The following is a 25,230-nucleotide window of genomic DNA, read 5'->3' on the forward strand; positions in this document are numbered from 1 at the left end:
GAAAGAGCTTATGACATATGGAAGAGAGCAGACTATTCAAGTGTGAAAGCACAGAACACAGCACACAATGGAGTGCCGTTTAATAATTGCAGAGCAGATGTCTGGAGGGCTCTCAGGGTACAGTATCCCGACATGTCAGACATGGATGCAATCATTACACGTAAGTTGAAAAAGATGAAGACACTCTTGCTTATATTCAGGATATTCAAGAGCATTAGACTCTTGAAACAAGGGAACCATGGGAAAAAATGGTGGCTTTATTTTACCACATTTTATGTCAGGGATTGTAAGTACAGAGGCAGATGAAAAAGAAAGTGGGAATGGAAGCAAAGCCATGGGCTGAAATACAGTTGATGATAGTGCATCACTGTCGGCTGTTACAGGAGAAAAATAAGAAGAAAGATGAGGCTAGGAAACTTGAGGAAACTAAATTAGTTCAGAAGAAATTGTAAAAATATGCCATAGAAAGGGCAGCATTGACAAGTGGAGAAGGGCTGGGAATAGAGCAAGCAATCGATACATTGCAGGCAAATAATCAGCGTCCGATGGACAAAGGAGGAAATGGATTTGCGCCACAAGTTAGAGGCATGGGATATAGAGGAAGGGGTGGATTGCAAAAGGTGGATTTCAGAATGCACAGAATGAGAATCAGAATGCGCAAGGAGGATTTTACAAAGTGGGACTAGTCAGACGGGCTCCTCCTGTGTGCTGAACTTGTGGGATAACAGAACATATTGCAGGTGTATGTGGGAGCCAAGGGAATGTACAGAATGGTCAATTCTCAAGAGGGGGGCAGCTTTTCCTCCAGCATATAGCTCATAAGCGAGGGAAGGGGTTTGTTTGTTTGTTTGTTTGTTTTATTATTTATATTACGCACCAGACCCAGAGGGTTGTTAAGCTTAGGTTACACAGTGGACAAAAATAAGAACAGCGGGAGTTACAATGCTGTATGCACAAAAAAACAGGCAAGGCAAATAGATATATAGAGTATATATACAGTAAGGAGCATAAAAGAAGTGTGAGGCACATAAATATAGCAAAAGCAGTGAGGTCTCATATATACAATAGGTACTAGGGTGGATGCAGGTAGGGAAGGGTCAGACGTCATGTTCCTTTAGCCAGTGAATGAGATTAGATCTAAATTGTAGGTAGAGAAGATCTTCCCTTAAGGCAGGGGGGAGAGAGTTCCAATATTGTGCTGCTTTAACAGGGAAGCTACTCCCACCAGACTTAGTGAGCTTGAATCTCGGTACTAGTAGAAGGTTAGAGTTGGCTTTTCTTAGAGGGTGAGAAGCTGTTTGTCTAGTGAATCTGTCTATGAGGTATTGTGGGGCTTAAGACATTTATGAGTCAAGGATGCAGTTTTAAGGAGTATTTTATCTTTTGTTAAAAGCCAGTTGACGGATCTCCTAAGGTCAGATATATGGGCATTTTTAGGGAGACTTAAGGCAGCTCTCAGGGAATTGTTCTGAAGAGTCTGAATTTTGGATGTAATGTATTTGTTACAGCCTATGCATAAGGCGTTACAGTAATCCAGTTTGGATAAGATTAGGGTTTGAGCTAAAGTGATGCAGTTGTTAGGTGAGAGGAAGGGCTTGTCTGCTCTGATTAGCTGGCAGGTATAGGATGTGGCTGAGGCCATAGCATTTACTTGTTTACCAAAGGTGAGCGTGGAGTCTATGTAGAAGCCAAGTGTTTTAACTACCTTGGCCACAGTAATGTTGTTGTTATCAATTATGAGAGAGGCGTAATTAGGGCCTAGTTTTTTGATGTTGGATGGTGTACCTAGAATGAGGAGTTATGTTTTGTCATCATTCAGGCATAGACCGTGAGATGCCATCCATGCCTGGATGATGAGGTAAACTCTGTTCACAAAGGCCAAATCCTTGTCATAATCTCCCGTCAACGGGATGAGGATCTGTGTATCATCCACATAATTTGTGTAGGTGATACCTAGACCATCTAGATCATCGAAAAAGGGCTTTGTGAAGATGTTGTACAGAGTGGCCGATATGCAGGAGCCTTGGGGTATACCGCATGATATAGGTGCAGGGCCCGCAGCTGCTAGGGGCGAGAAGACTCGCATTATCCTGTTATCAAGGAAGGACTGGATCCATGTGACTGCCTCCTGGGAGAAGCAGGCCGTGGAGACCTGGTGGTTGCAATGTATAGAGTGGTCTACCAAATTGAACGTGGCTGAGAGGTCAAGGAGTAGTAGGAGTGTAGTCTTACCTTTGTCTCTCAGTGTGTCTATTTGTGCCTTGAGGTCTAGGAGTGCAGTCTCAGTACCATGCTGAGGTCTGAAGCCAGACTGAAGAACTCCTAGTAGGTGATTTTGTTCCAGATGGTGCTGAATTTGTAGATATGCTACTTTATCCAAGATTTTAAGTAGGAATGGCACTGTAGTTATGGGGCGGTAGTTAGTGGGGATAGAGGGGTTGAGGGTTTGTTTTTTAAGAAGAGGGAGGACCCAGGAATGTTTCAGGTTGCTAGGTATGGTGCCTGATGTGAATGAGGCGTTTATAAGTTTTGTGATGAAGGGGGAAAGTTCTCGGGCAGCGTCTTTTATAGTTTGGGCTGGACATGGGTCGCCCTAACAGTTGGACGGTTTGATGGTTAGGATAACTTTCACAACTTCTTTGGTAGATACTTTGCCAAAGTGGAAGCTGGGGGTAGGTAGTATGGGTGGAGTTGAAGTAGAATGCGGTGGTGATAAGAGGTTTGTGGTAGTCTTAGAAGTGGTGCCATTGATATCAGTCTTAGAAGCAGTAATGGTATCTTTTTTATTGTTAATCTTCTCCTGGAGCGTTGTTATCTTGTTGGCCAAGGCATTTTGTGTACTCGTGCACCAGTTTTTATCCTTCAGACAGGTGTCAGGAACTTGAACGGGGGATTCTACTTCTTTAAGGATGGCAAATCATTCTTTGGTATTAGATTTAGCTTGGGAGATTCGGGAGTTGTAAGAGGTTTGTTTGGCTAAGATAATTTATTTTTTGTAGAGGGTGGAAAGTTTATTCAGATTGTTTTTGTTGAGGTCTAAGGGGTTGGATCTCCAAATATTTTCACTTAGACGTTTCTCTTCTCTGATAGCTTTCAGATGAGGTGTAAACCAGGTGTTTAAATGTTGGCGGGGTTTGCTCTTTCTGACCTTCAGTGGTGCAATGATGTCTAGAGATGCGAGCATCACTTTGTTGTACGGTTCTACCATGGTGGCTGGGTCATTCTGGTCTGAGATGGAATTAATTGTAGGGAGGATGAGGGGGATGAGATTTTCAGGAGTAATATTTCTTTTGTTTCTAGTGGGCGCGGCAGAAGCTATCTTGCTAGTGTTTGTGGGGGGTGTGGCTTCTAGGGTGAAGGAGATCAGGTAGTGGTCGGACCAAGGCTGAGGCATTATAGAGGTAATGGAGGTTGGGCAGTTGTGTTCAGCAATCCAATCAAGGGTCCTTCCTTTAATATGCATAGGTTCTGTGATCTTTTGGGTGAATCCTAGTTCCTCGAGGGAGTTATTAATTTGTAAAGCATTAGGGTCTAGTGGGTCACTAAATCCGAGGTTGAAGTCTCCTAATATAAGGCATTGTGAGGAATTTTTTAGGTTGTAAGCTAGTAAGTTCATAATATCTTCCTAAGAGGGACGTAAAGGGCCTGGTGGTCAGTATATCAAATGAATGGTGATAGTTTGGTTGTTGGCGATGGTGAGTTTGGCCGTGAGAGATTCACAGGAGTTTGTATTATTGTTACACTCACCTGGTTCCCACAGGGGCGTCGACCGGAACTGGGCCGATGTTGTTTCCACCAGCGTGACGTGTAGCACCGAGATGACTGACTGGACTGGCCCGTTCAGCCTAGTTTGTCTGGCTCGCAAGAATATTCTTCTGCAAAGGAGAAGAGGAATTAACCACCCGTGGAATTGAGTGTCAACCCACCTTCCCCACTCCCGTTGTCTTCCCACAGATCACTCTTGAGGTCCCCTCCTTAGTCTCACCTGATGGTTTGGAAGGATGAGCTCTCCATTCTGCGTCGACCGCAGGGGCGCGTTGATGACCAGCTACTTCACTGGCGTAGAGGAATTGGTGTGTTCCAGTATTGACTCTAAAGTCCAATTGTTCATAAGAGTTCAAATGTCTGATCTTCACTCTGTCCGATTCCTTGCAGGTTGCCGATTAATCCACTCGAAGATTTCCAAATGGCAATTGGTAAGATTCAGGTAAGTCTATTGTGGTTTTCCCCTTAGGGGCCGGGGTACGGCGATGAAGCAGAGTTGACTGCGCCGACCCGAGATGAGGTGAGTACCTCCCGTGGTAAATCAGGTAAGTCCTTGGGGGTAGCTTGTATAGCCTTAGAGAGTCCCCTTGCTCACCTTGCTGTCTTTGTCTCCTTAGGTGTCGGAGGGCGGCCGCGAGATGGAGAGAGCGTGATGGAATGCTGAAGTACCGCCAAGCAGGTGAGTTCAGCGCGGCGCTGTAGGAATGCGAAGCGATGCTTCAAAGACTTCTGTCTTTCAGTTCCGTGGCGAAATGGATCAGGATTCAGGCAAGGATTAAAGTTAAAACTCCTGTTCTAACCTTTATCCTTCTTTTCTTCTTGTTTCAGGAGTCCCAGGACTGAAGCGGGCGTGGCTGAAGACTGGTGCTGCTGAAAACACGGTGAGTGTTACGCTGCAGCAAGCAGAATAATGCGAAGCACGTGTGGCTGTCCGGGCGTGGTTTAAATAGCATTGGAAGAAGATCCAGGTAAGTATTCTTCCACAGCCCCACCCAAGTAACAAAATAGTCCCTTCAGTAAAATAGTCCCTCCTAAGCCTCATTTGGCTTGAGTCTTCATGCAGCATGGTCTGCCTCAGGTGAGTATGCAGCATGGTCTGCTTCAGGTAAGTTATCAATAATGAGCCTGGCGCCCATGGCGCCAGGACTGAATTTATCTTTATGAGCCTGGCGCCATAGGCGCCAGGACTGCACCCAAACAGCCCCTAACTGGGGCTTTTGGGCATGCTCCAAGTGGCATGATGCCTGCTTCCGGGGCTGCTGGGCCTGGTCTGGTCTTCCCGGGGCAGGCCTCATGACAATTATGGGGTGTGGAGAGTCTTAGCGTTAGGTTGTTCTTAGCAATTATAGCAAGGCCTCCACCTCTGGAGGTGTTGCGATCCAGTCTTATAAGAGTATAGTTGTCTGGAATGGCTAGCATAATTGCTGGGCCAGCTGCAGGGTGAAGCTAGGATTCGGTAATGGCCAGGAGGTCTATGTTTTCATTTTGGTTATGTCTTCTATGTCTGTGGCATGGGCTACCATAGAGCGGGCATTTATTAATGCGCCTTTTATGCCGGTTTGGGTGGGTAGAGCAGATGACGACCAAACTTTGTGTTTGCATTTTGAGGAGGAAGTGGGATCTTTAAAGAGTCGACAGTTAAGCTGAAGTGTGTGTTGGCCGTTATTGTCCTTGTAAGGTGGGATGTTAGTGGTAAGCAGGGTGTCCCTTGGGTGATTAGTGGTGAAGTAGGCATTAGTTAGGAGATCATAGATTCTTGGGTGCCTGGCACGAAGTTTAAGGTTTCTCTGTTGGAGACTACAAGGTTTGGTGGCCATAACGGCAATCTCAATGGGTACACTTACATGTGATAAATGGTTTTGTGGCTGGGACATGTTGAAGTCTTGTAGGGTGATCAAGTTGAGGATAGTTCTAAGTAGAACAGTGTAGAGTGGCGGCAAATACATGGTATGTTCGTATAAGTGGCTAGAATACTAGGAAGGTCGGGCTAGGCAAAACTAAACATGACAATTTTTGATAGCTGTGAATGCGAATACCAGGTATTATGTTGGCTCGTTACTAAAGCAGGTTCTCACACAATCTAGATGCGACTTAGCTACTATAGGCAGAAATAGGTTTGCAGTGGCTAGTTGCTAAAACAGATTCAAACGCAGTCTAAATGCAACTTTGCTAATGTAGGCAGGAATAGATTGGTAATAACTGGTTACTAAAGTAGGTTTTCACACAATCTAGATGCGACTTAGCTACTATAGGCAGAAATAGGTTGGCAGTGGCTAGTTGCTAGAACAAATTCAAAAGCAGTCTAAATGCAACTTTGCTAATGTCTGCAGGAATAGATTGGTATTAGCTGCTTACACACAATCTAGATGCGGCTTTGCTACTATAGGCAAAAATAAGTTGGCAGTGGCTAGTTGCTAAAACACACAATTTAGATGCGACTTAGCTACTTTATGCAAAAATGGGTTAGCAGTGACTGGTTGCTAAAACAGAATAAAAAAACAGTCTGAATGCGACTTTGCTAAAGCAGGCAGGAATAGATTGGTAATAACTGGTTACAAGAAGCAGATTTTCACACAGTCTAGATGCGACTTTGCTACTATTGGCAAAAATGGGTTAGCAGTGACTAGTTGCTAAAACAGAATCAGAAAACAATCTAAATGCGACTTTGCTAATGTGGGCGAGAGTGGATTAGCACAGGCAGTCTGTTAGGCAGTCAGGCACGTTACAAGGACAGTTTCACATAATCTAGAAGCAAATTTGCTGTTGTGAGCATGGGCAGGTAGGCAGAGGCACGTTGCAGACGTTCATGCAGGCAATGACGCATACAATCTATGTGTGACTCTGCTGCTGAAGCTGCTAAGGCTGGGATGGGTTTGCAAGGGAGTGTCCCTAAGGCCGGTTTTATACGCTGCGAACAACTTTGTGGTTATAGGTAGCTCAGTATTGCAGTGGCGCAGTAGGAGCAGGAGTGCAGAGAAGAAGGGATGTTTAGTAGCTTACAGCTTTAAAGCAGTTTAGTGTGTATGTGGCTGGTGGGTGCTGCGCAGGGGGGGGTAAGACTTCCTTACCGGTGATGGAGAGGTAGTAGTAGGGCAAATAGTAGTGGTGGCAGATTACGGGGGGCGCTTAAGGGAATTGTAATCACAAGAGTAGTTGATAGAAGGGGCAGATGCGCAAGCATTTAGCAATGAGTGGGAGCATGTTATGTTGTTGTAGTGGAGAACATGGCTGTAGGCTAAGTGGGAGCAGACAAACATTAGAGAATACTATTACTGGTGGCGTTCAGACTCCTGTATATTAACAGTGCAGTAGAGTGAGCATACAGGTTAGGAAATAGCACAAGAATAGAGTGCAATATGGTTACCCAGTTAAATGCAGTGGCAGCGATGTAAAAGCAATGTGAAAGTCAAGTTACCTTTGCGTGGAGCAAAGGTGTGAGAGCCAGGGGTCTGGCAGACGGCAGGCACGGCATAAAACAGACATGAAACAGGTGCTGGCCTTGTTTCTGTGGGCCTTGAGGGAAGTGGGCCGGCTACGCCTGCCGGCGGCCAATCAGGGGGGAAAAAGGCCAGGCGGCCAATCGGCAAGTGGCAATGGCTGCTGGGGGCCTGGTTAGGTTTAGACCACAGATACCTATGGATGAAGAGGGGTGACAGACTATCCCTATAGAGCTATAAGCAGCCATAGTACGAAGGGAAATGGCAATGCTCGAAGGAATGGATGATGAGGGTTGACCATGGAGGACAGTGATAGCTATCAAAGAAGGGTGCAGACTGACTGACATAACTGATGATGACATATTTAGAGATGACCCAACAGACAATGAAGTAGTGTTCTTTAAGAGCATTACATACTGGATAAGGATAGAGAAAAGGGAAGTCCCAAAGGGAATGGCAATAGTGTGGCGGTGTCGAGCATTCTTTGACAAAGACTTGGAAAAAGTGCCAAGCGTCTTGTGGACTCCAGGCCGTTATGATGTAGGTCTGTTAAAGGGGGTACGGGAAGTCAAGATAAAGCTGAAAACTGGAGCAATGTTACCTCAAGCAAGACAGTAACCCATGTCTCGAGAGGCTGATGAGAGTATTTGTAAGACTATTTCAGCACTAATGGACAAGGTGTTCTGGTACCGTCAGAATCATCGTGAAACACAGCGGGGTACCCTGTGAAAAGGGTTGTGGAAATTCATACAAGATATGAGACCGATTAACCAGATTGTAGAGACAGACCCCTTTATTTCCTAACCCAGCGGTGATACTATGCAGTATCCCAGTAGAGGCACGATATTTCATGGTGATTGAGTTGAAAAATGCATTTTTCTCAATCCCGTTGCACAAGTACTCACAAGATTTGACTTCATTTACATTCTGCCAGACTCGTCTGAAACATACTAGGCTTCCCCAAGGGTACTGTGGTGTCTCATAAATCTTTAACCCCTTAACTGTCATGGGTTTTCCCCCGCAGTGCCAAGGCCTTTTTTGGTGTTTTCGGTATTTCGCCATTCAATCCCTTGTAACTTTTTGTTACATGAGATATCTCTGCCAAATGTGTCCCCTTTTTTCCCACATGTAAGCAGTCATAACAATACCAAGGAATCCTAGTTTTCTGTGGGGGAGTGAGAGAAAATAACCAAAAAGGGAGAACATGTTGGGTTTTTTCAGAAAATGCAAATAAAATGATGTACAAAGAAGCCTGTGATTATTTCCTTGTAAGTGCTATGAACGAATGGTTTGCTGTGCTGAATTCCCCATTTTCCAGGCTTTCAAGAACAGGTTGAGTGGAAACCAAAAAAAACATATTTTGATATGGTTACCAGCCGTTTTGTGAGAGGTAGGCAATTTTGGCCTTTTTTTCAAATGCGTGGACGGAATGGAAGAGAAGGGTAGGAAAGCTGAACGGGAAGACAGAAATGCATACATTTCTGAAAAGTAGACAGAATTCCAGGTTTAGGAAGGGGTGATTTGCTCAGGTTAGGCAACAACTATATAGGGAAAAATTCCATAGTTTGGGGGAAAATGACATAAAAAACGGTATGTGGTGGACATAGTTGGCCCGGTAAGGTGATAGCTTCTGTGAATTTTGAGAAAAACAATGCTCTGCTACATTTCCCTGACTTTTCACACATTTTTTGTAATGTTTCAAAAACCAAGCAATACCACTAGCCAAAAACTGAGCGATGATACACAGGATGCTTATGCTTATGGCCTAAACAGAAGTACTTAGTATGTGTAAATACGGAAAACAAATGTGGTGAGGAGGGGCAAGCATACATTTTTGAAAAGAGCACAGGCAGACCTTTTGAAGGGTAGGTGACTTATGCAGGTTACAAAAGTGTATAGTGCCTAAAGCAGTGACCAAATGTAGGTCACATTGGGGAAATTAAAGGGCTGTGCGACAAAGTGCAGCAGCAAATGTGTCAAAACGTTATGAAAACCACGCACACACAACAAATGTCATACCTTCCCCCGTTCCCACATGTGTCCCAACGAAAACGGCACCTCACATGTGGGGGTGCACCTACCTGGGCGCAAAGGGAAAATGCTAAACCAATGGTAATCCCACGTCTTTCGACAGAGGAGATTTTGAGGAATCTTGCTCTTGTGGACAACCCAGAGATTTGGGCCTGGGATGTCACAGCCACCAAGGAAAACAGGGAACCCCATGCATTTCCGAAAAGGAGACACCAGTGGGAATCTTCCAAGGTCTGACGTGTGCGAATCGCCCCAGAATTGATTGCCCACAAACCCTGGCAAAGTATGAAATTTGGCCAAAAAAAAAACAATTTTCAGAGATTTCACTCTGCCCACCCACCGAAACACACAGCCAACAACACATGTCCTACCTTCCCGCATTCCCACAGGTGCCTTGACAAAAACGGTACCTCACATGTGTGGGTGCACCTACCTAGGCGCAAGGGGAAAAGGCTAAACCACTGGTAACCCCAAGTCTTTTAGCAGAGTAGATTTTGATGAATTTTGCTCTTGTGGACAACCCACAGATTTGGTCCTGGGGTGTCACAGCCACAAGGGAAAACAGTGAAGCCCATGCATTTCCGAAAAGAAGACATCCGTGGCAAGCCACAGAGCTGTGACTTGCGCAAATCGACCCAGAATTTATTACCGACAATCCCCGACAAAATCTGAAATTGGGCAAAAAAAACACAATTTTCGGACATTTCACTCTGCCCACCCACCGAAACATGCTGCCACCAACACAAGTCCAACCTTCCCACGTTCCCACAGGTATCCTGATGAAAATGGTACCTCACATGTGTGGATGAACCTACCTTTGCACAAAGGGAAAAGGCTAAACCACTGGTAACCCCAAGTTTTTCGGCAGAGCAGATTATGAGAAATTTTGCTCTTGTGGACAACCTAAAGATTTGGGCCTGGGGAGTCCCAGCAACCAAGGAAAATAGGGAACCCGATGCATTTCCAAAAAGAAGACATCCGTGGGAATTCACAGAGGTGTGACTTGTGCGAATGACGCCAGAATGTATTACACACAATTCCTGGCAAAGTCTTAAATTTAGGGGAAAAAACTAACTTTTTTGGATATTTCTCTCTGCCCACCCACCGAAACACACGCCAGCAACACATGTCCTACCTTCCCGTGTTCCCACAGGTGTCCCTATGAAAACAGTACCTCACATGTGTGGGTGCACCTACCTGGGCACAAAGGAAAATGGCTAAATCACTGGTAACCCCAAAAGGGTTTGGGGAGCCAACCTACAGATTTGGGCCTAGGGTGTCGAAGCCTCCAAGCAAAACAGGGAACCCCATGCATTTCTAAAAAGAAGATACCCATGGGAATCCACAGAGGTGTGACTTGCGTGAATCGCCCCAAAATTTTAAAACCCACAATCCCCAGCAAATTCCGAAATTTTGTGAAAAAAACACAGTGTTAAGACATTTCCCTCTGCCCACCCATCGAAACAAGTCGTGAACAACACATGTCCTACCTTCCCGTGTTCCCACAGGTGTCCCAATGAAAACGGTACCTCACATGTGTGGGTGCACCTACCAGGGTGGAAGCAAAAAGTGATGACCGTCCACAGATTCTACAGCAGTCCCAGGGTCCCCAACCTTTCCCCAAGGAAAATTATGTAATGCTGCCTAGCCAGAGCTCCAGGATGGTCGGGGGTGATGTCATTGGCCTTGGGTGGTTGTCCCTCATGTGGGTTGACCATCCACAAGTCCAGCTGCGGTTTCAGCGAGCTCGTCGGGCTCCTTGTCCTTTCCTAGAGGAAGACAGTGTGACGTAACCCAGCCGGAGCTCAAGGGTGGTCGGGGTGATGTCCCAGGCATTGGGCACCTGTCACTCATGTGGGTCGATCATCCCCAAGCCCAGCCTGGAGCTCAAGGGTGGTCAGGGTGATGTCCCAGGCATTGGGCACCCGTCACCCATGTGAGTCGATCATCCCCAAGCCCAACCTGGATCTCTGGCTGGGCTGTGTTACAGCTTCTCCCTCTGGGAAAGGTCAGGGACCCTTCGGGGGCTCCCTGGAACCACTGCTGGGCTTTGAGATTTTGACCCACATGGGTGACGGGTGCCCAACGCCAGGGACATCACCCGAGACCATCCTGGAGGTATGGCTGGGAAGCGCTACAGAATGTACCTCTGTGAAGGGTGGGGGACCCTGCCAGGGCTCCCTGGGACTGCTGCTGCACTTGCGGAAGATCAACCCACATGGGAGATAGCCGCCCAATACCCGGACATTACCCCTGACTTACATGGAGCTCTGGCTCTCCTGCATTACAACATCTAATTTTAATTTAATTTTACATTTCTAAAGCGCTCACACAGCCCACGGGCATCGAGGCGCTATTACAGAAATAGGTTTTTTTGTTGCATAATTGTTTTTTTGTGTGTCTTAGTTGCGTATTTATAATGCGCTTAAACACCCAGAGGTTTCTAAGCGCGGCCTCGAGATCGAACCTGTGTTGCTTCGTGTCGTCTTGCTTCCAAGGCGCGCACATTGCCACTGAGCTATCCTCCCGAGAAGGACAGGGAATGTCCTGGGCCTCCCTGGAACCAATGCTGGGCTTGGGGACGTTCAACCCACATGAGAGTAAGCCGTCCAAGGCCAGGGATATGACCGACCCCCTACCACCCTTGAGCTCTGTCTGGGTTGCATTACAGCTTCTCCCTCTGGGAAAGCTTCAGGACCCTTACAGGGCTCCCTGAAAGCGATATTGGGCTTGGGGATTGTCGACCAACATGGGGGAATGGGTGCCCAATGACGGGGACATCACCCCCGACCATCCTGTAGGTCTGGCTGGGATGCGTTACAGAATGTACCTCCGGGAAGGGAGGGGCAATCCTGCCGGGGCACCCTGGAACTGCTGCTGCACTTGGGCATGGTCAACCCTCATGGGAGACAGCCGCCGAAGGCCAGGGACATTGGCCCCGACTTCCCTGGAGCTCTGCCTGGCCTGCGTTACAACTTCTACCTCCGGGAAAGGACGGAGAATGTCCTATGCTTCATTGAAACCAATGCTGGGCTTGGGGACGTTCAACCCAAATGAGAGAAAGCCGCCCAAGGCCAGGGATATGACCCCCTACCACCCTGGAGCTCTGCCTGGGTTAACTGCTGGGGCTCCTTGAAACTGCTGCTGGACTTGGGGACAGTGAAACCACATGAGAGACAGCCGCCCAAGGCCAGAGACATCACCCACAACAATCCTGGAGCGATGGCTAGGCTGTGTTACAGAATTTCCCTTGGGGGTGCCAGGGGGACCCTGCCGGGGCTCCCTGGAGCTGCCGCTGTGCTTAGGGACAGTACACCCACATGGTAAATGGATGTCCGAGACCGGGGACATCACCTACAACGGTCCTGAAGTTCTGGCTGGGCTACGTTAGAGCTTTTCCCTTTGGGGAGGTATTGGCACACTGACAGGACTCCCTGGTGGATAAAAGCTGTAACACAGGCCAGCAAGAACTCCAGGATGGTTGGTGGTGATGTTCCCAGCCGTGGGCATCCGTTTCCCATGTGGGTGCACCATCCCCAAGCACAGCGGCAGCACCAGGGAGCCCCTGGCAGGGTCCCCTCCCCTACCCAGTGGGATATTCTATAACGCAACCCAGCCAGCGCTCCAGGATGGGCAGGGGTGATGGTCCTGGCCTTGGGCGACTGTCTGCCATGTGGTTTGATTGTGGTTCCAGGGAGCCCCAACAGGGTCTGTGACCTTTCCGAGAGGGAGAGGCTGAGACGCTGGCCAGCCAGAGCTCCAGGAAAGTCAGGGATAATGTCACTGAACTTGGGCAGCTGTCTCCCGTGTGGGTTGACCATCCCCAAGACATGGGAGGAATAGTAAAAGAAGAGCAGAGAGTACGTACTTTAGATGTAAAGTAGTTTGCAAGATGAAAGGGGTGAGAAAAAGGAAGAAGGTTTGGAAGGCAGAATTATATTCTAACACCATTCGGCTTTGCGTAGACGGCAACAGAGTGAAACAAGAGCCAGAGTAAACCAAGGTTGTGGGTGTTCATGGGTAGGTAAGAGAGGGCGGGTGGGATATGTACAGTCAAGAGCAGACGGTAAAGTGGAGTGAAAGGTACTTTCAGTATCATCAGGAGAGAAAGAAGAAAGTGGGAATAGAGGGGAGAGAAGGCTGAAGTAAAGAAAGAAATGAGGCAGAGTTAAACAAATCCAAATGATGACAGGTCATGGTGGGTGTAGAGAGGTTGTGGAGGAGGATGTCAAAAAGAAAAAGAGAGTGGATGATGGTCTGAGAAATAAAGAGAGAGAGCAGAAAACAAACCAGGATGGGAAAGTGAAGTAAAGATAAGATTAAGGCCAGCGCCAGATTGATGGGAAGGGGTGAGGGAAGGAGATATAAGTGATAGGAATCAATGAGTGATAAGAGGAAGAAATTAGTAAAAGTGGTGAAAAAAGTGAGATTCAAGTCACCAAGAAGAATGAAAGGGAAAGAAGAGGGAAGAAGAAAAGAAAGAAGAAGGTCAAGATGGCCAGTGAAGTCAGTAGATGGACCAGGAGGCCGATAGATGATAAGAACTGAGACAGGGAAGGGGTTAGAAAAGGGAGAAAAATGATACTTAGAAGAAGTGAAAGTAGGGAGGCCAGATTTATATTATAGAAGTGTGTTATATCTGAAGTGTAATATCTGTGGCATGGAGTGAACGTGTGTTTCCTGGAATGTTGGAATGTTGGTGTGTGAGTGAGGGATGACGTGCATGTGCTCTGACGGTTGGCAGTGGGAGATCTAATGCCTGCCGGGTGGGGTGCTGCCAGTGTTTCTCCAATGATACCAACTTGCACGAGGTAGACTAATAAACACACTAAAAGTACCACATTGTGTTTGTACCTACATAACCTCTTACCTTATTACACTGGCGACGAGGATTCGTGCTGCTGCAGAGGGGTAGCGGAGCAGACGAGGACCCTGCCCTCTGTCAAGGGTTTTGACCCATGTTGAATTATTAGACGGGGTAGATGTGGGGATGAGCTGTCGCCGCCCATCATTCTATCCCAGAACAAAACTAAATCAATAGACTGGGTGGATGTGGGGATGAGCTGTCGCCGCTCATCATTCCATCCCAGAACCAGGAAAACCGCACGGTTGTGCGCACACCAAAATGGTTGTCTAACCTGCCACCCACCAGTGCCAGCATGATGTACCGGAAGCGCCAGGGGTGAAAGGTGGTGTCAAAGGAAAAATAACAGTGTTATTAGACCAAAAGCGCCTTAAAATCACCTTTGTTTTCCTGAATGCAAGTTCAAAGTGCCTATTTCAAACATTGCAGGATATTCAAAAATCTTACTGAACACCAGCAGACATCTGGCAGAATGAAGTGTTGTGTGCATACAAAATCTGGGAAGATGAAGAGCCCAAAACAATGTGTATAACAAAACTGGCTGAGCTGTGGATGTCAGCAGCTTAATTGAAATTGGATTTAAAACCACTAAAATCGAAATGTTTAAATTAAATAAGTGACCTACTTTTGTGTGTCACATAGTTTGCAACTGTTAAATGTCATGGTTTTGAACTTAGAATCAGCATTCTAGCTGCATGTGTAAAAATTGTAAGTTTGATTTAAACTGGGAACAAACAGGACATTTAGCTGAAGCTTGGCTTAAAGAAATTGAATTCTGCCTCACAACTACCACCGACAGGAGTTGAACTGGCTCAACAACTCTTCCCAGGCCTGGCTGCATCCTGCTGCCCCCACCAAAAGGAGATCACACCTCTCTGATTGAATTAAGGGAGGGGTACCTGCAGACTGCAGGAAGTTGAACAAAGCCCTGTCCTGGACTCAGGCAAATGTTATATTGGGGGGGGTCGTAAAATGGCTTCCTCTTGGGAGAAACTGGGAGGGGCAGTGCCTCTGCTAGCAAGCTGAGCTTGGGGGAAGTGGACAAACCAGAAACTCCACCATGTGCTTGGGGGAAACCACACCCCTTTGGGCCAGAGCATAATTTAAAAAAAGATGGATAATTCATAATACGGACTTGTCCGAATTATATAAATAATATCATTATTCTTGTGATTTTTCTGTTCACGTTTTAAGAGGTGGCAGGACCCTGTGGCGTATTCTTGGGGATTTCTAGTAGAAAATAGGGACTTACTCCAAAAGTCTGCATGTTAAAAATCTGACACTTCATCAATTAATGTCCATACTCTTTGCACACATTTGTGTAATTTTTGGTAAATGTCCGATATTGGTAAAACGACCAAAAAGGGCAAAATGTTGTCATTTCTGAATCCCAGCTCGCAGGAACTTGGGGCTTGAACAGAGACCTGTCTTAATTCATCTGTAATATGTACATGTAATGTCAACCACTTGTGTGTCTGGGAAATATGTATTTGAATCAAATATACATTTGTGGGCAAATTGACCAGGGGAGGATCCTCTGACCCATAAACAGACTTCATCATGATGACAATCCATTTCCTTCCCCCAATCATGGGAGAGGGGAGAATTGGGCCAATGACAAGTAGAGAGGGGCAGGCTCAGTTATGACCAACGCACACACCCATTTTCTAAACACATAAATTGAGACTGTGCAGGACAGGTGGGGACATTCACTGTTAGGCGGAAACTTGTGCAGTTCCCTCTGGGACCACTGCAAAAGATTTAGGACTACAGGTGTTTGGCAGTAAACCCATTTGGTAGCAGTCTGTACCACACAGATTCACTTGGTAGCTGTGGCTGAGCAGTCAGACTTCCCTCAAGAAGAGTTAGGCAGTATGTGGAGTATACAAAATAGAGCAATCTACACAGTAGATCAAGCAAACACGGAACAAGGCTTCGGTGTAAAGATATAAAGGTATTTATTTATAACAACACATCTATGGAAGACACTCTGGCACTAATACGGCAAACAACCTCAATCACAATTACTTATACGAAGAAAAAGATCCATCCCCCTAACAATAGTTCGACAAGTCTAGGTTCTCCGGCATTACTTATTTGCAGACAGAGGTGTATGCTTTAACCTAGATGGCACTCTAGTATTCGTTAGGACGGGAGAGAAAAATAAGGCAGGTTATGAAATCAACTCGGTACCAATACTTTACAGACAAATGCAAGGCAAGTAAGGCAGGGTCTACTGCAGATCACAAAGTTCAGAGGCCAGGCCCACTCGGAGAGAGGCAAGGCGATATGTCCCAAAAAGTGTCTCAGTGTAAATGTGCTTCGAGTCTTTATCGCAAATTGTTATGGAAAGATTGGACCAGTTCAGAACAGCAAGTTAAAGAAAGCTTGGAGGCGACCCAATGGAAAGGCGAGGATTAAGACACTTCACTCTATCCGGCAAAAAGGGAAGCCAGGCGGACACGGTACCTTGTTTGTGGAGAGACAGCTCCGGCGGGGGCAGTTGTTCCTGGTGGTGGATGCACGTCGGGTCTTTGCCAACAGAAGAGATGATCTCGTCGTCAAAGAAAAGTGGAAGATCGGTGCACCACCAGGGAAGAGACCAGCCGCGGAGTGCTCCGTCACAAGGCACCATCTTTTGGTCGCGGTACAGGGTTAGTGGCTATCCGGTTGCCGGGGTGCTCTGCACGGGCAATTCGACCACTGGGTCCTGGAGCGAAGAAAAAGCAAAGGGGACTGATTGTTCCCACCAGTCAGGGGAAGAGACTCTCCGGCAGGGAGATCTCCTCTGTCGTCGGGAATTGGTGAGTCGGTTCAGCAGGGCTCCACCGGAGGTATCGTCGTTGCAGGTCGGCTCAGCTTTACCCTCGTTAGATTCTTAGGTCCTGTAGCGACTTCTGAAGATCCAGTCCCAAAAGACCTGCTCTTTTATGCAGAAAACCCCCATTCATTCAGCCTAGCTGTCAATCAAAACACGCTAAGTGGTGAGCGGGGTGGCTCACCACTTGGGCCAATCACACCAGAGTGCGATTGGAGTTGGCAAGGCAACTCAGTCCAGGGTGCCTAAACCCCCTCCGACACCTCTGTGGTAACCCAGACAGAATGGCACCACTTTGGAGGGTCTCTGTACAGAAGCCCGCCAAAAGTGGAACAAAAGGCTCAACCTTTGGTTTAGGAGTCACAGAGACGAACACAGATGCCATTTTAAAAACCGAGTTCTGGCAGAAAATACCATCCGATAGACTTATTTAAGATAAGTAAACCGGTGGTATGTTAGAGATTAACAAGAAAAAGTATCGGTCTCCAACAATGGGAAGAATCCCATAGGGTTATATTCGGGGTCGAATATAACAAGTAGTTTCCACTGCCACCAGCCAAAACTCGACGAGGGGGGACGGGACAGTGCCCCCTCAAATAACAGACCCAGGACTAATCAAATTACCCTTACTAGTACGACCACAATAGGATGGTTTGTACTAGTTCTGTTAGTAAATTTAGGTCTAGTAAAGCCAATGGTGACTTTACATGCCCGGGGAGACAGTAGTCAGTCCCCGGGTATGGAGTCTATGATGGAGGTCCGCTAGGATGCCCCAGTGCTACAGCACGGAGGGTGCAGTGTAACCCACATAGCAAAACATATGAGACCCTATGGAGTAAAAGACCCCATAGCCCATAGAACACATTGACATTCAAAGGAATTACACACATTCATGTCCAAGAGTGGGAGAAAAGAGTCTCACTCTTGGCAGGATGGAATAAAACAAACTCCAGAAATCCAGGAAAGCTGCTGGGGGACTCACTAGGTTAGGAAATTCAGCCTAAACAGAGAATTCTCCCTAACATTCACTTTCCACTTTCTTGCGGGACGCTTTGCCGGGAGACTTCAGACTTCACATCCAGAGATCCAGACTTCGAATCCATCAATCTCCAGAGACCAGAAACTAACTCCAGAATTTGTAGCAGAGAGGCCTGAATCCACAGGCTGAATCCTCTTCAGCAGGCCTCAAAACCAACCAAACTATTCAACAGCCGGGCGAGCTGTTTGAATTCTTTGCCAAGAATTTTTGCAAGAACCTGTAGCAGTATCCAGAAAGCAGTGCTGTATCCGGAACCAGAGAGAACCACACACCAGACCGTTGTGAACAGAACCGGTGCTTGACAGACCCAGAGAGCAGAGCTGACCCAGATTGCCGGGACTTCAGAACCACCCGCCGGAAGTCCCGTCAAACCTGACCAGACCTTGACGGCTTATTTCAAATATATAGTGTGAGCACTCACTGTGCCAAAACCAATCTCTTAGTTTAAAATAATCTAATCCAAACTATTTTAGCCTATTAGAACTGCCTTACAGAATTGTGTCATACTGTCATCTTTAAAACTGAAAACTGTCATCTGTCATTCTGAGCTTTAAAATTTCAAATCCGAAAAACTACCTTGACTAAATCGGCCGTATCTCCGAAACCGTTTGTGCTATGAGCGTCATCTTAAAGCTAAGATTCTAGGCTTTCCAACGAACCTAGAACCAACTTCCTACTCCTTATAGTGCCTCCGTAATTACACTCGACGCACGCAATTAAATTTGCAGCGATTTGACATTTTGCACAATTTCAGCCATGTGTAAAAATCAGCAGCTCCTTCCTTTCCTTTGCTAAAATTCATTTTAACCTGCTAGTTACTCATAGAGCATTGCTAAAGTGAGCCTGAACTAATATAAACTAGATATCACCCACCCTGAACCTCTAGAGGGAATTAAAAACATTTTTAGCACATTTCTCACTTCATTGTCATCACAGTCAAAGCATTTTGTGCCTGTGTTTCAAACTTCTACCTGTTTTCCTCTAAGCTTGCCGGGGGGAACTGAATTTCGTATTGTATTTGATTGCATTCCTGAGAACTGTGTGCTCTTCTTTCCATCTCCTTGTATTGCATAAAGGGGGGGAGTGCATTGTCAAGGAAAAGTGATTACAATGTCTTTTGTTGAAGCCATATCAAGTTATTTTCTGTACTGCATTTCATTCATCATTGCGTTTCCTTGAACCAAATAAAGCATTCTTTCCCACCTTATTCTTCTGTTCCTATTCATAAGTAACCAAGAACTGTGCTACTGTAGGATTACCTCTTGCTGATTACTGCTCATATTCACAAGTGTACTATCCATTATCAATTTATTTATAGAAGTGTGATATATATATATATGTATATATATATATTGTTAATTTTTCAAATAAACCTTTTAAATTTGCAAAACAAATCTACTTCTTGGCTCAGTGGGGTCGGGGGGATTCTAAGAGAGGGGTATTATACAAGGGTTCATCATCCATATTATAACTTGCCATCAAAATATATAAATAAGGGCTTCCCTTGGGCATCCCAGACAAGGCACTGACTTAGTGGGATTGCTTGATTGGAGTCATTTACAAAGTGGGGGCTCGTCCAGGATTCTGGATTAGATTTACCACTTGTGCAGCTTAATACAGTGTGCCAACTGACGGGATACATACATCCGGTCGGATCACCACGCTGTGGTACGCTGTAAAGCACTCCTCAAAGGGACGCTCTAAGGAGAAGGTCTGTTTTGCAAAATAAAATACAAACTTCGGTAAGTCAGGAAGGAACTCAAATCTCCAGAATGACGACACTGGTAGACATCAAAATAGCCAGAGAACACTTCTTACATAAGCTATTTGTGAGAGGTGAGTGGACTCATCAGGACCAAACGGTCTGGTTGCAGGCAATCGCGCAACAGGTCACTGAAACAGGGTCAGATATATGGAGAGATCAGAGTCCATTACATGTGGCCCTGAGTGAATTATATATGGCCCCTAAAGCCAAAGATGAACACAATAAGATTGTTAGGATAGCGGCATATTTGTATCTATATATGGGAGCCATGCAGGATAAATGTGCTGAAGGCCAAGATCTGGCAAATAGACGACAGATTGCATTAGAGAAGGCCCAATCTGATCTGGACTCTTCGGAGCAGAGGCTGCTCAGGAGCCAGGAGTCAGAAAATGACAGCAGACAGTACATCACTAAAATAAAGGAGGATATGGATATGCTGCAACAGAAAAAGCTGGAGCAACAGATAGATTTCAACAGGGCATGCACAAAGCAGGTAGGCACCCTGCAAAGCCAATTGGATAGAGAAAAAGAGGAGGGCAATAAACGTATTCTGAAAGACCTGGACACCCAGACAGAATTTCAGGAAGAGCGCCAGAAAGCTGGATCCTTTCAAAGGCAAAGGGACGACCTGGCGGCACAGATGCAGGCTCTTAGTCAGGAAAGGGACACCTTAGCCCAGGAAGTCTACCAATTAAAAGAAAAAATTGAAGAAAATCACCTGGCCCTCCAGAGGCTGGGTGACCTCCAAAAGGAGCATCATGACTTGCTAGAGCACACCAGGAGGGTGGAACATGCTCTGGCAAGAAAGGAGCAGGCCAGTAGGGATGGGACTAAGGAGGTAACCCTCCTGCAGCAAAGACTGGCCCAGTTTTCCAGGACCAATCAGGAGGCACAGAGAGAGAATGAGACTCTCTGTCAGCACAATGATAGGCTTCAGCAACAGGTAGCCATGCAGGAGAGACTGATAGAGTCTAGTAAGGCCTTAACTGATGAACTGAAGGCGCAGGCTCTTGCATTGCAACAGGGAGCAGGGCTGACAGAGATGAAGTTCGCTGGGAAAGGGAAACGCCTGAGCATAACCTCAGGAGCCCTAGTAGCGGAGGCCTTCATCTCTCTCAGTCCCTGGACTCTGCCACCCCATGTCCCCTGGCGCACATGAGCACAGGGCCACAGGGATGGCAGATTACTATCCAGCCAAAAGTATGGGGCTCATAGGCCAGTACCACCCAGGAATGGAGGGGCGGGCATCCGGGCATGGGCACCCAAGCACAGTGCAATTTAGTGGGGAACCCCAGGAGAGTAGGCCCATTAAGGGCATCCTGAAAACCTCTGCCCAGTTAGGTCAGTGGGGGGGGTACCCATCAAATCCTGGCAGCAAGGAGGGATCTGAAGAATCCTCTGAGCATTACAGGACACAGGAGACCAGGTCCCCACATTCTGCCAGCCATTCCCAGGCTCGCATAATCCGGGAAAACCTGGAAGATCAGACGGGCACCTCTGGGAGCAGTGCTTCGGAGTCAGAGGATGAATGGACCAGGGTTACCCGAACCAAAAAGGCCAATAAGGCAAAAAGGGCCTTGCTTAAAGACCCATTGAAACAAATAAAGGCAATAAGGAGTGTCATTACGCCTTATCATAAGAACGCCAAGTATTCTGTTTGGGAACACTTGGAGCTCTATGAACAAATGATGGAGACTTTCCATTTGAAAGACAGTACAAGCATCCAGTACATCAAATGGACATTCTCCCCAGAAAACTCCAGTTTCTTTGCAGGGCTGGAGGACCAAAACCATTCAAGATGGTCCGCATATAGGGCGGCCATCTTGAAACATTTTTCTGTTCATAGACATCCTCAAGAGGCTCGCAAGGCAGCCTACAATTTGCAATGTGGGGGAGGATCAGACCCCACAAGAATTTGTGCAAGAATTGAAGCGTGCCTTTGCGCAGACCACCAGAAGGGTGCGCACGGACAGAAGAGAATGTGTCAATACTTTTTTTCTATGCCTTGCCCAAATACATCATGACCCAGCTAGTGAGAGATTTTCACGAGAAGAGGTCACTAGACTGGGTCATTGAACAGGCCACCCGGATCTATGAGGTGCAGAAGCCCATACAAAATAAAAGTAATGCACAGAAAAAACCCAAAACCAACAGCACCCCTGCTGCTGCCAAGGTGGCGGAGGTAAAGGTTGCCCCCGTTTTAGATTTGGAGATGGGGGGGCCTAAAAACATGCCTGCACCAAATAATTCACAGCCCAGAAGGCCATCGGGCCAGTCACAGACAGGGAGTCGAGGAGGTAGTCCCACAAATGGGGTCCCCCGCTCCCCTGATTATGTAAGTCCCCGCTACAAGGGAAACTGACCCATCCTGGGTTATGTGTGGACTCCTCCAGCCCAAGGGGGGGGGATCCAGCCAAGCACCTGACCCAGGGAACTTCCCTCCTAACTTACCCCCCAGGAGGGCAGAAATTCACCAAATCCTGGGCAGAACTTTTTTCCCAGGTATCCACCCAATTTCCAAACCCAAAACCATCCATCCTTCTTTCCCCAATTCCCTGAGCCCAGACCACCTAATCCGGGAGAGGGGAGGCCAAGGGTGGAGGGGTACCCAAATCTTCCCAATCCGGGGTATTACCAGAGAAGGGATAGCTACCCTTCCCGGGATCAGCCCAGGGGAGAAAATAGAGCCCTGTATCAGCCTGAGCGGGTTTCACAACTTGAGCGCCAGGTCCAAAATATAGCACGGGATCTGGGTCACATACCGAGGGCTCAACAGAACCCTCAGATGGGCCTGCCACCGCAGAATGTCCCAAACTCTGGGCCTGGTGCTCCAGAACAATGACGGGGGCAGCACCCCGATAACCCACCGGTTCGCAGGGAGGAGGCACAAGGGGAAGGGGGGTGTAAAGCCTGGGAGGAAGCTTCCTTCCCAACTTGTAAACAGCCCCTGGAAAACCAGGAACCGGAAACAAAATCTCCTACCCCTGAAAGACTGCCACCCAAAGAGCAAAGAGGAGGTAGGAGAAATAAAGGACCCAAACAGACCTATTTTGTGGAGGAGGTACAGGTCTTCCAATTTGAGGGAGAGGGATCCTCAGAGGACGCTGGGAAAAGGATCTTCTCCTTCAGAGATGGGGGAACTCCTCCCAAGGAAAAATGGGTCCCAAGGGATTCCAATCCAGACTGGGTAGATGTGGGGATTGAGCTGTCACCACCCATCATCCTATCCCAGAACCAACAAAACCAAAATCCCCTGGTTCAAACCCATCCTGGTGACTGCCACCCAAAAGGCAGGGGCGGCCCAGAACCGGGACCAGGGGAACCTAAAACCGAATCAACAGACTGGGTAGATGTGGGGACTGAGCTGTCGCCATCCATCATTCTCTCCCAGAACCAACAATACCAAAATCCCATGGGTCAAACCCATCCTGATGACTGCCTCCAAAAAGGGGGGGGCGGCCCAGAACCCGAAACCATTTCCAGTTGCCAACTTTTTCTTTCAGATACCCCAGGCTCTTCACAGAATTCTGCCCAAATCTCTTTGCTAGCAATGTCCAAAACCAGAAAATTAGCCCACCAGTTGTCCAAAAATGTGCATTATCTGTGCCCCCTTGAGGAGAAGGAGGGAAGATACTATGCCCCGGTACAAGTACAGGGGCAGGATACAATTTTGGCACTGGTGGACACTGGATCCTAAGTTACCCTTCTGTCCAAAAGGGCCTTTGATGAACTAAATGCAGGAAGGGGGAGAATTACCGCATTCCTCTCACCTCTCTTCCTGGACAACTACAGAACTTTGACGGGAAGGAAATTCCCGTCGAGGGGATTGCAGATTTGGACATCAAAATTGGGCGACACAAGGTGAAACACCCGGTCATAGTAGTGACTCCAGAGGGCACCCCTTGTTTACTAGGGAATGACCTCCTGAGAAGGTTGTCACCCCTAATAGATTGCGTAAACAAGGTCCTCTGGACCCAGACTAGCCCACCAATAAAATTAAGTGTCAACCATGTTAGTTTAAATGGCACCTGCCACATGGTTGAACAAAAATCTGACCAAGTAGAATTTCACTTCCAGAACAACCAAATTCCAGACGTGACAGTAATAGCAGTAGGACAACAGACTGGTGATGAGGGGTCCTCTCTATTTCTGAAAATCAACCTTCCTTCCAGTTTAAAGTGGTATTCCACACTGGAGGGAAACACTCTGAAATTCTTTACCAATCCACAATCAGACACTCCCACTCTTATAGTCCAGAAAGATGTGAAATCAGCTCAGAGCATGGCTGATATTCAGCAAATTGGAGAGCATTTGTTCATCCCTGTTCAGTTAAATGATGGGAAGGACTCTGTTCTCGCTCGAGTGTGTGTGAACAACGGTAAGAGCTTCATCAGCGAAGCCATGTTCCGCCAACTCTCAAAAGATCCAGCCATTCCCACATTCAAACTGATAGACAAATGGGAAATGGACCTGGAAGCACCCAATTCCAAACATCTCCTGCCAAGCAGGTGTATGCTCAAAATCTCCATTGGCAACAATAGCATAGTCCATAATTGTTGGGTCGTGCGAGACGTCACTGCCGCCTTTTACTTAGGCAGTGACATTCTGAATCGCTTCGCCATTAGTTTGGACCTAATAAACTTCAAAGCTTGGTCCAGGTTAGCGGATAATCCCATGGGCTTTGATGATTCAGAAAAAGCATTTAGGTCAGCTCAATCGCTACCTTAATCAGTTGAAATTCAGATTAAAGAGGAAGTCACCATCCCAGAAAGGACCTGACAATTCTCCCTGGAAGTGAAAGTTAAAAGAGGACAAAAATTGAAAATCCCTGATGCTTATATTCATCTAAATGCTTCTCTCCAACAACAACAGTTGGGGGTAAACCCAACACCATTAGTCAACATAGAACATGACACCATTCCAATAGAGTTGGATAACAGCGACTTACAGAGTATTACTCTAGCCACAGGCACCATCATTGGAATGGCGGTTGATGACCGACATTTCTCCATTGATTTAGGAAATGAACTGTTACGACCGATCCCCAAGGACTGTTTCGACAGTGACAGTGAGGACAACACAACACCAGACAGGATTTTCACCCGGCATGGGGGGAACTTCCTGGTGTACACTTCTTGCCCTTATGGTAAGGAAGATGTGACTTGTGACTTCAGAGGGGATGAGGTGATTTTCCAGGTCCATGAGGGCTGGCTTTCCTACCTGAAGCCTCCGGTCCAAATCAGCACTCTGACCAGGGACTTCTCCACCCAGCTGGAGGAGGCCGCTGAGATAGCAAAACCAGAAGTCTTTCCAGGCTTCAGGCAGATGGTGGAAGAGAGAGTCAACCTAGCTGATGCCTGTGTGACTCTGGAACAGAAGCAAAAGTTGAAACAAGTTTTCTTGGATTTCCAAGATCTCTTTGCGGTAGACTCATGACTGTGGTCACACCGACATCCACACAACAACAATTCCCATGGACCCTGGCATGACTCCAGTGTTTGTGAAGCAATA

This window comes from Ambystoma mexicanum, chromosome 1q, assembly GCF_040938575.1.
Source record: "Ambystoma mexicanum isolate Mex_15411 chromosome 1q, UKY_AmexF1_1, whole genome shotgun sequence".
Lineage (NCBI taxonomy): Eukaryota > Metazoa > Chordata > Amphibia > Caudata > Ambystomatidae > Ambystoma > Ambystoma mexicanum.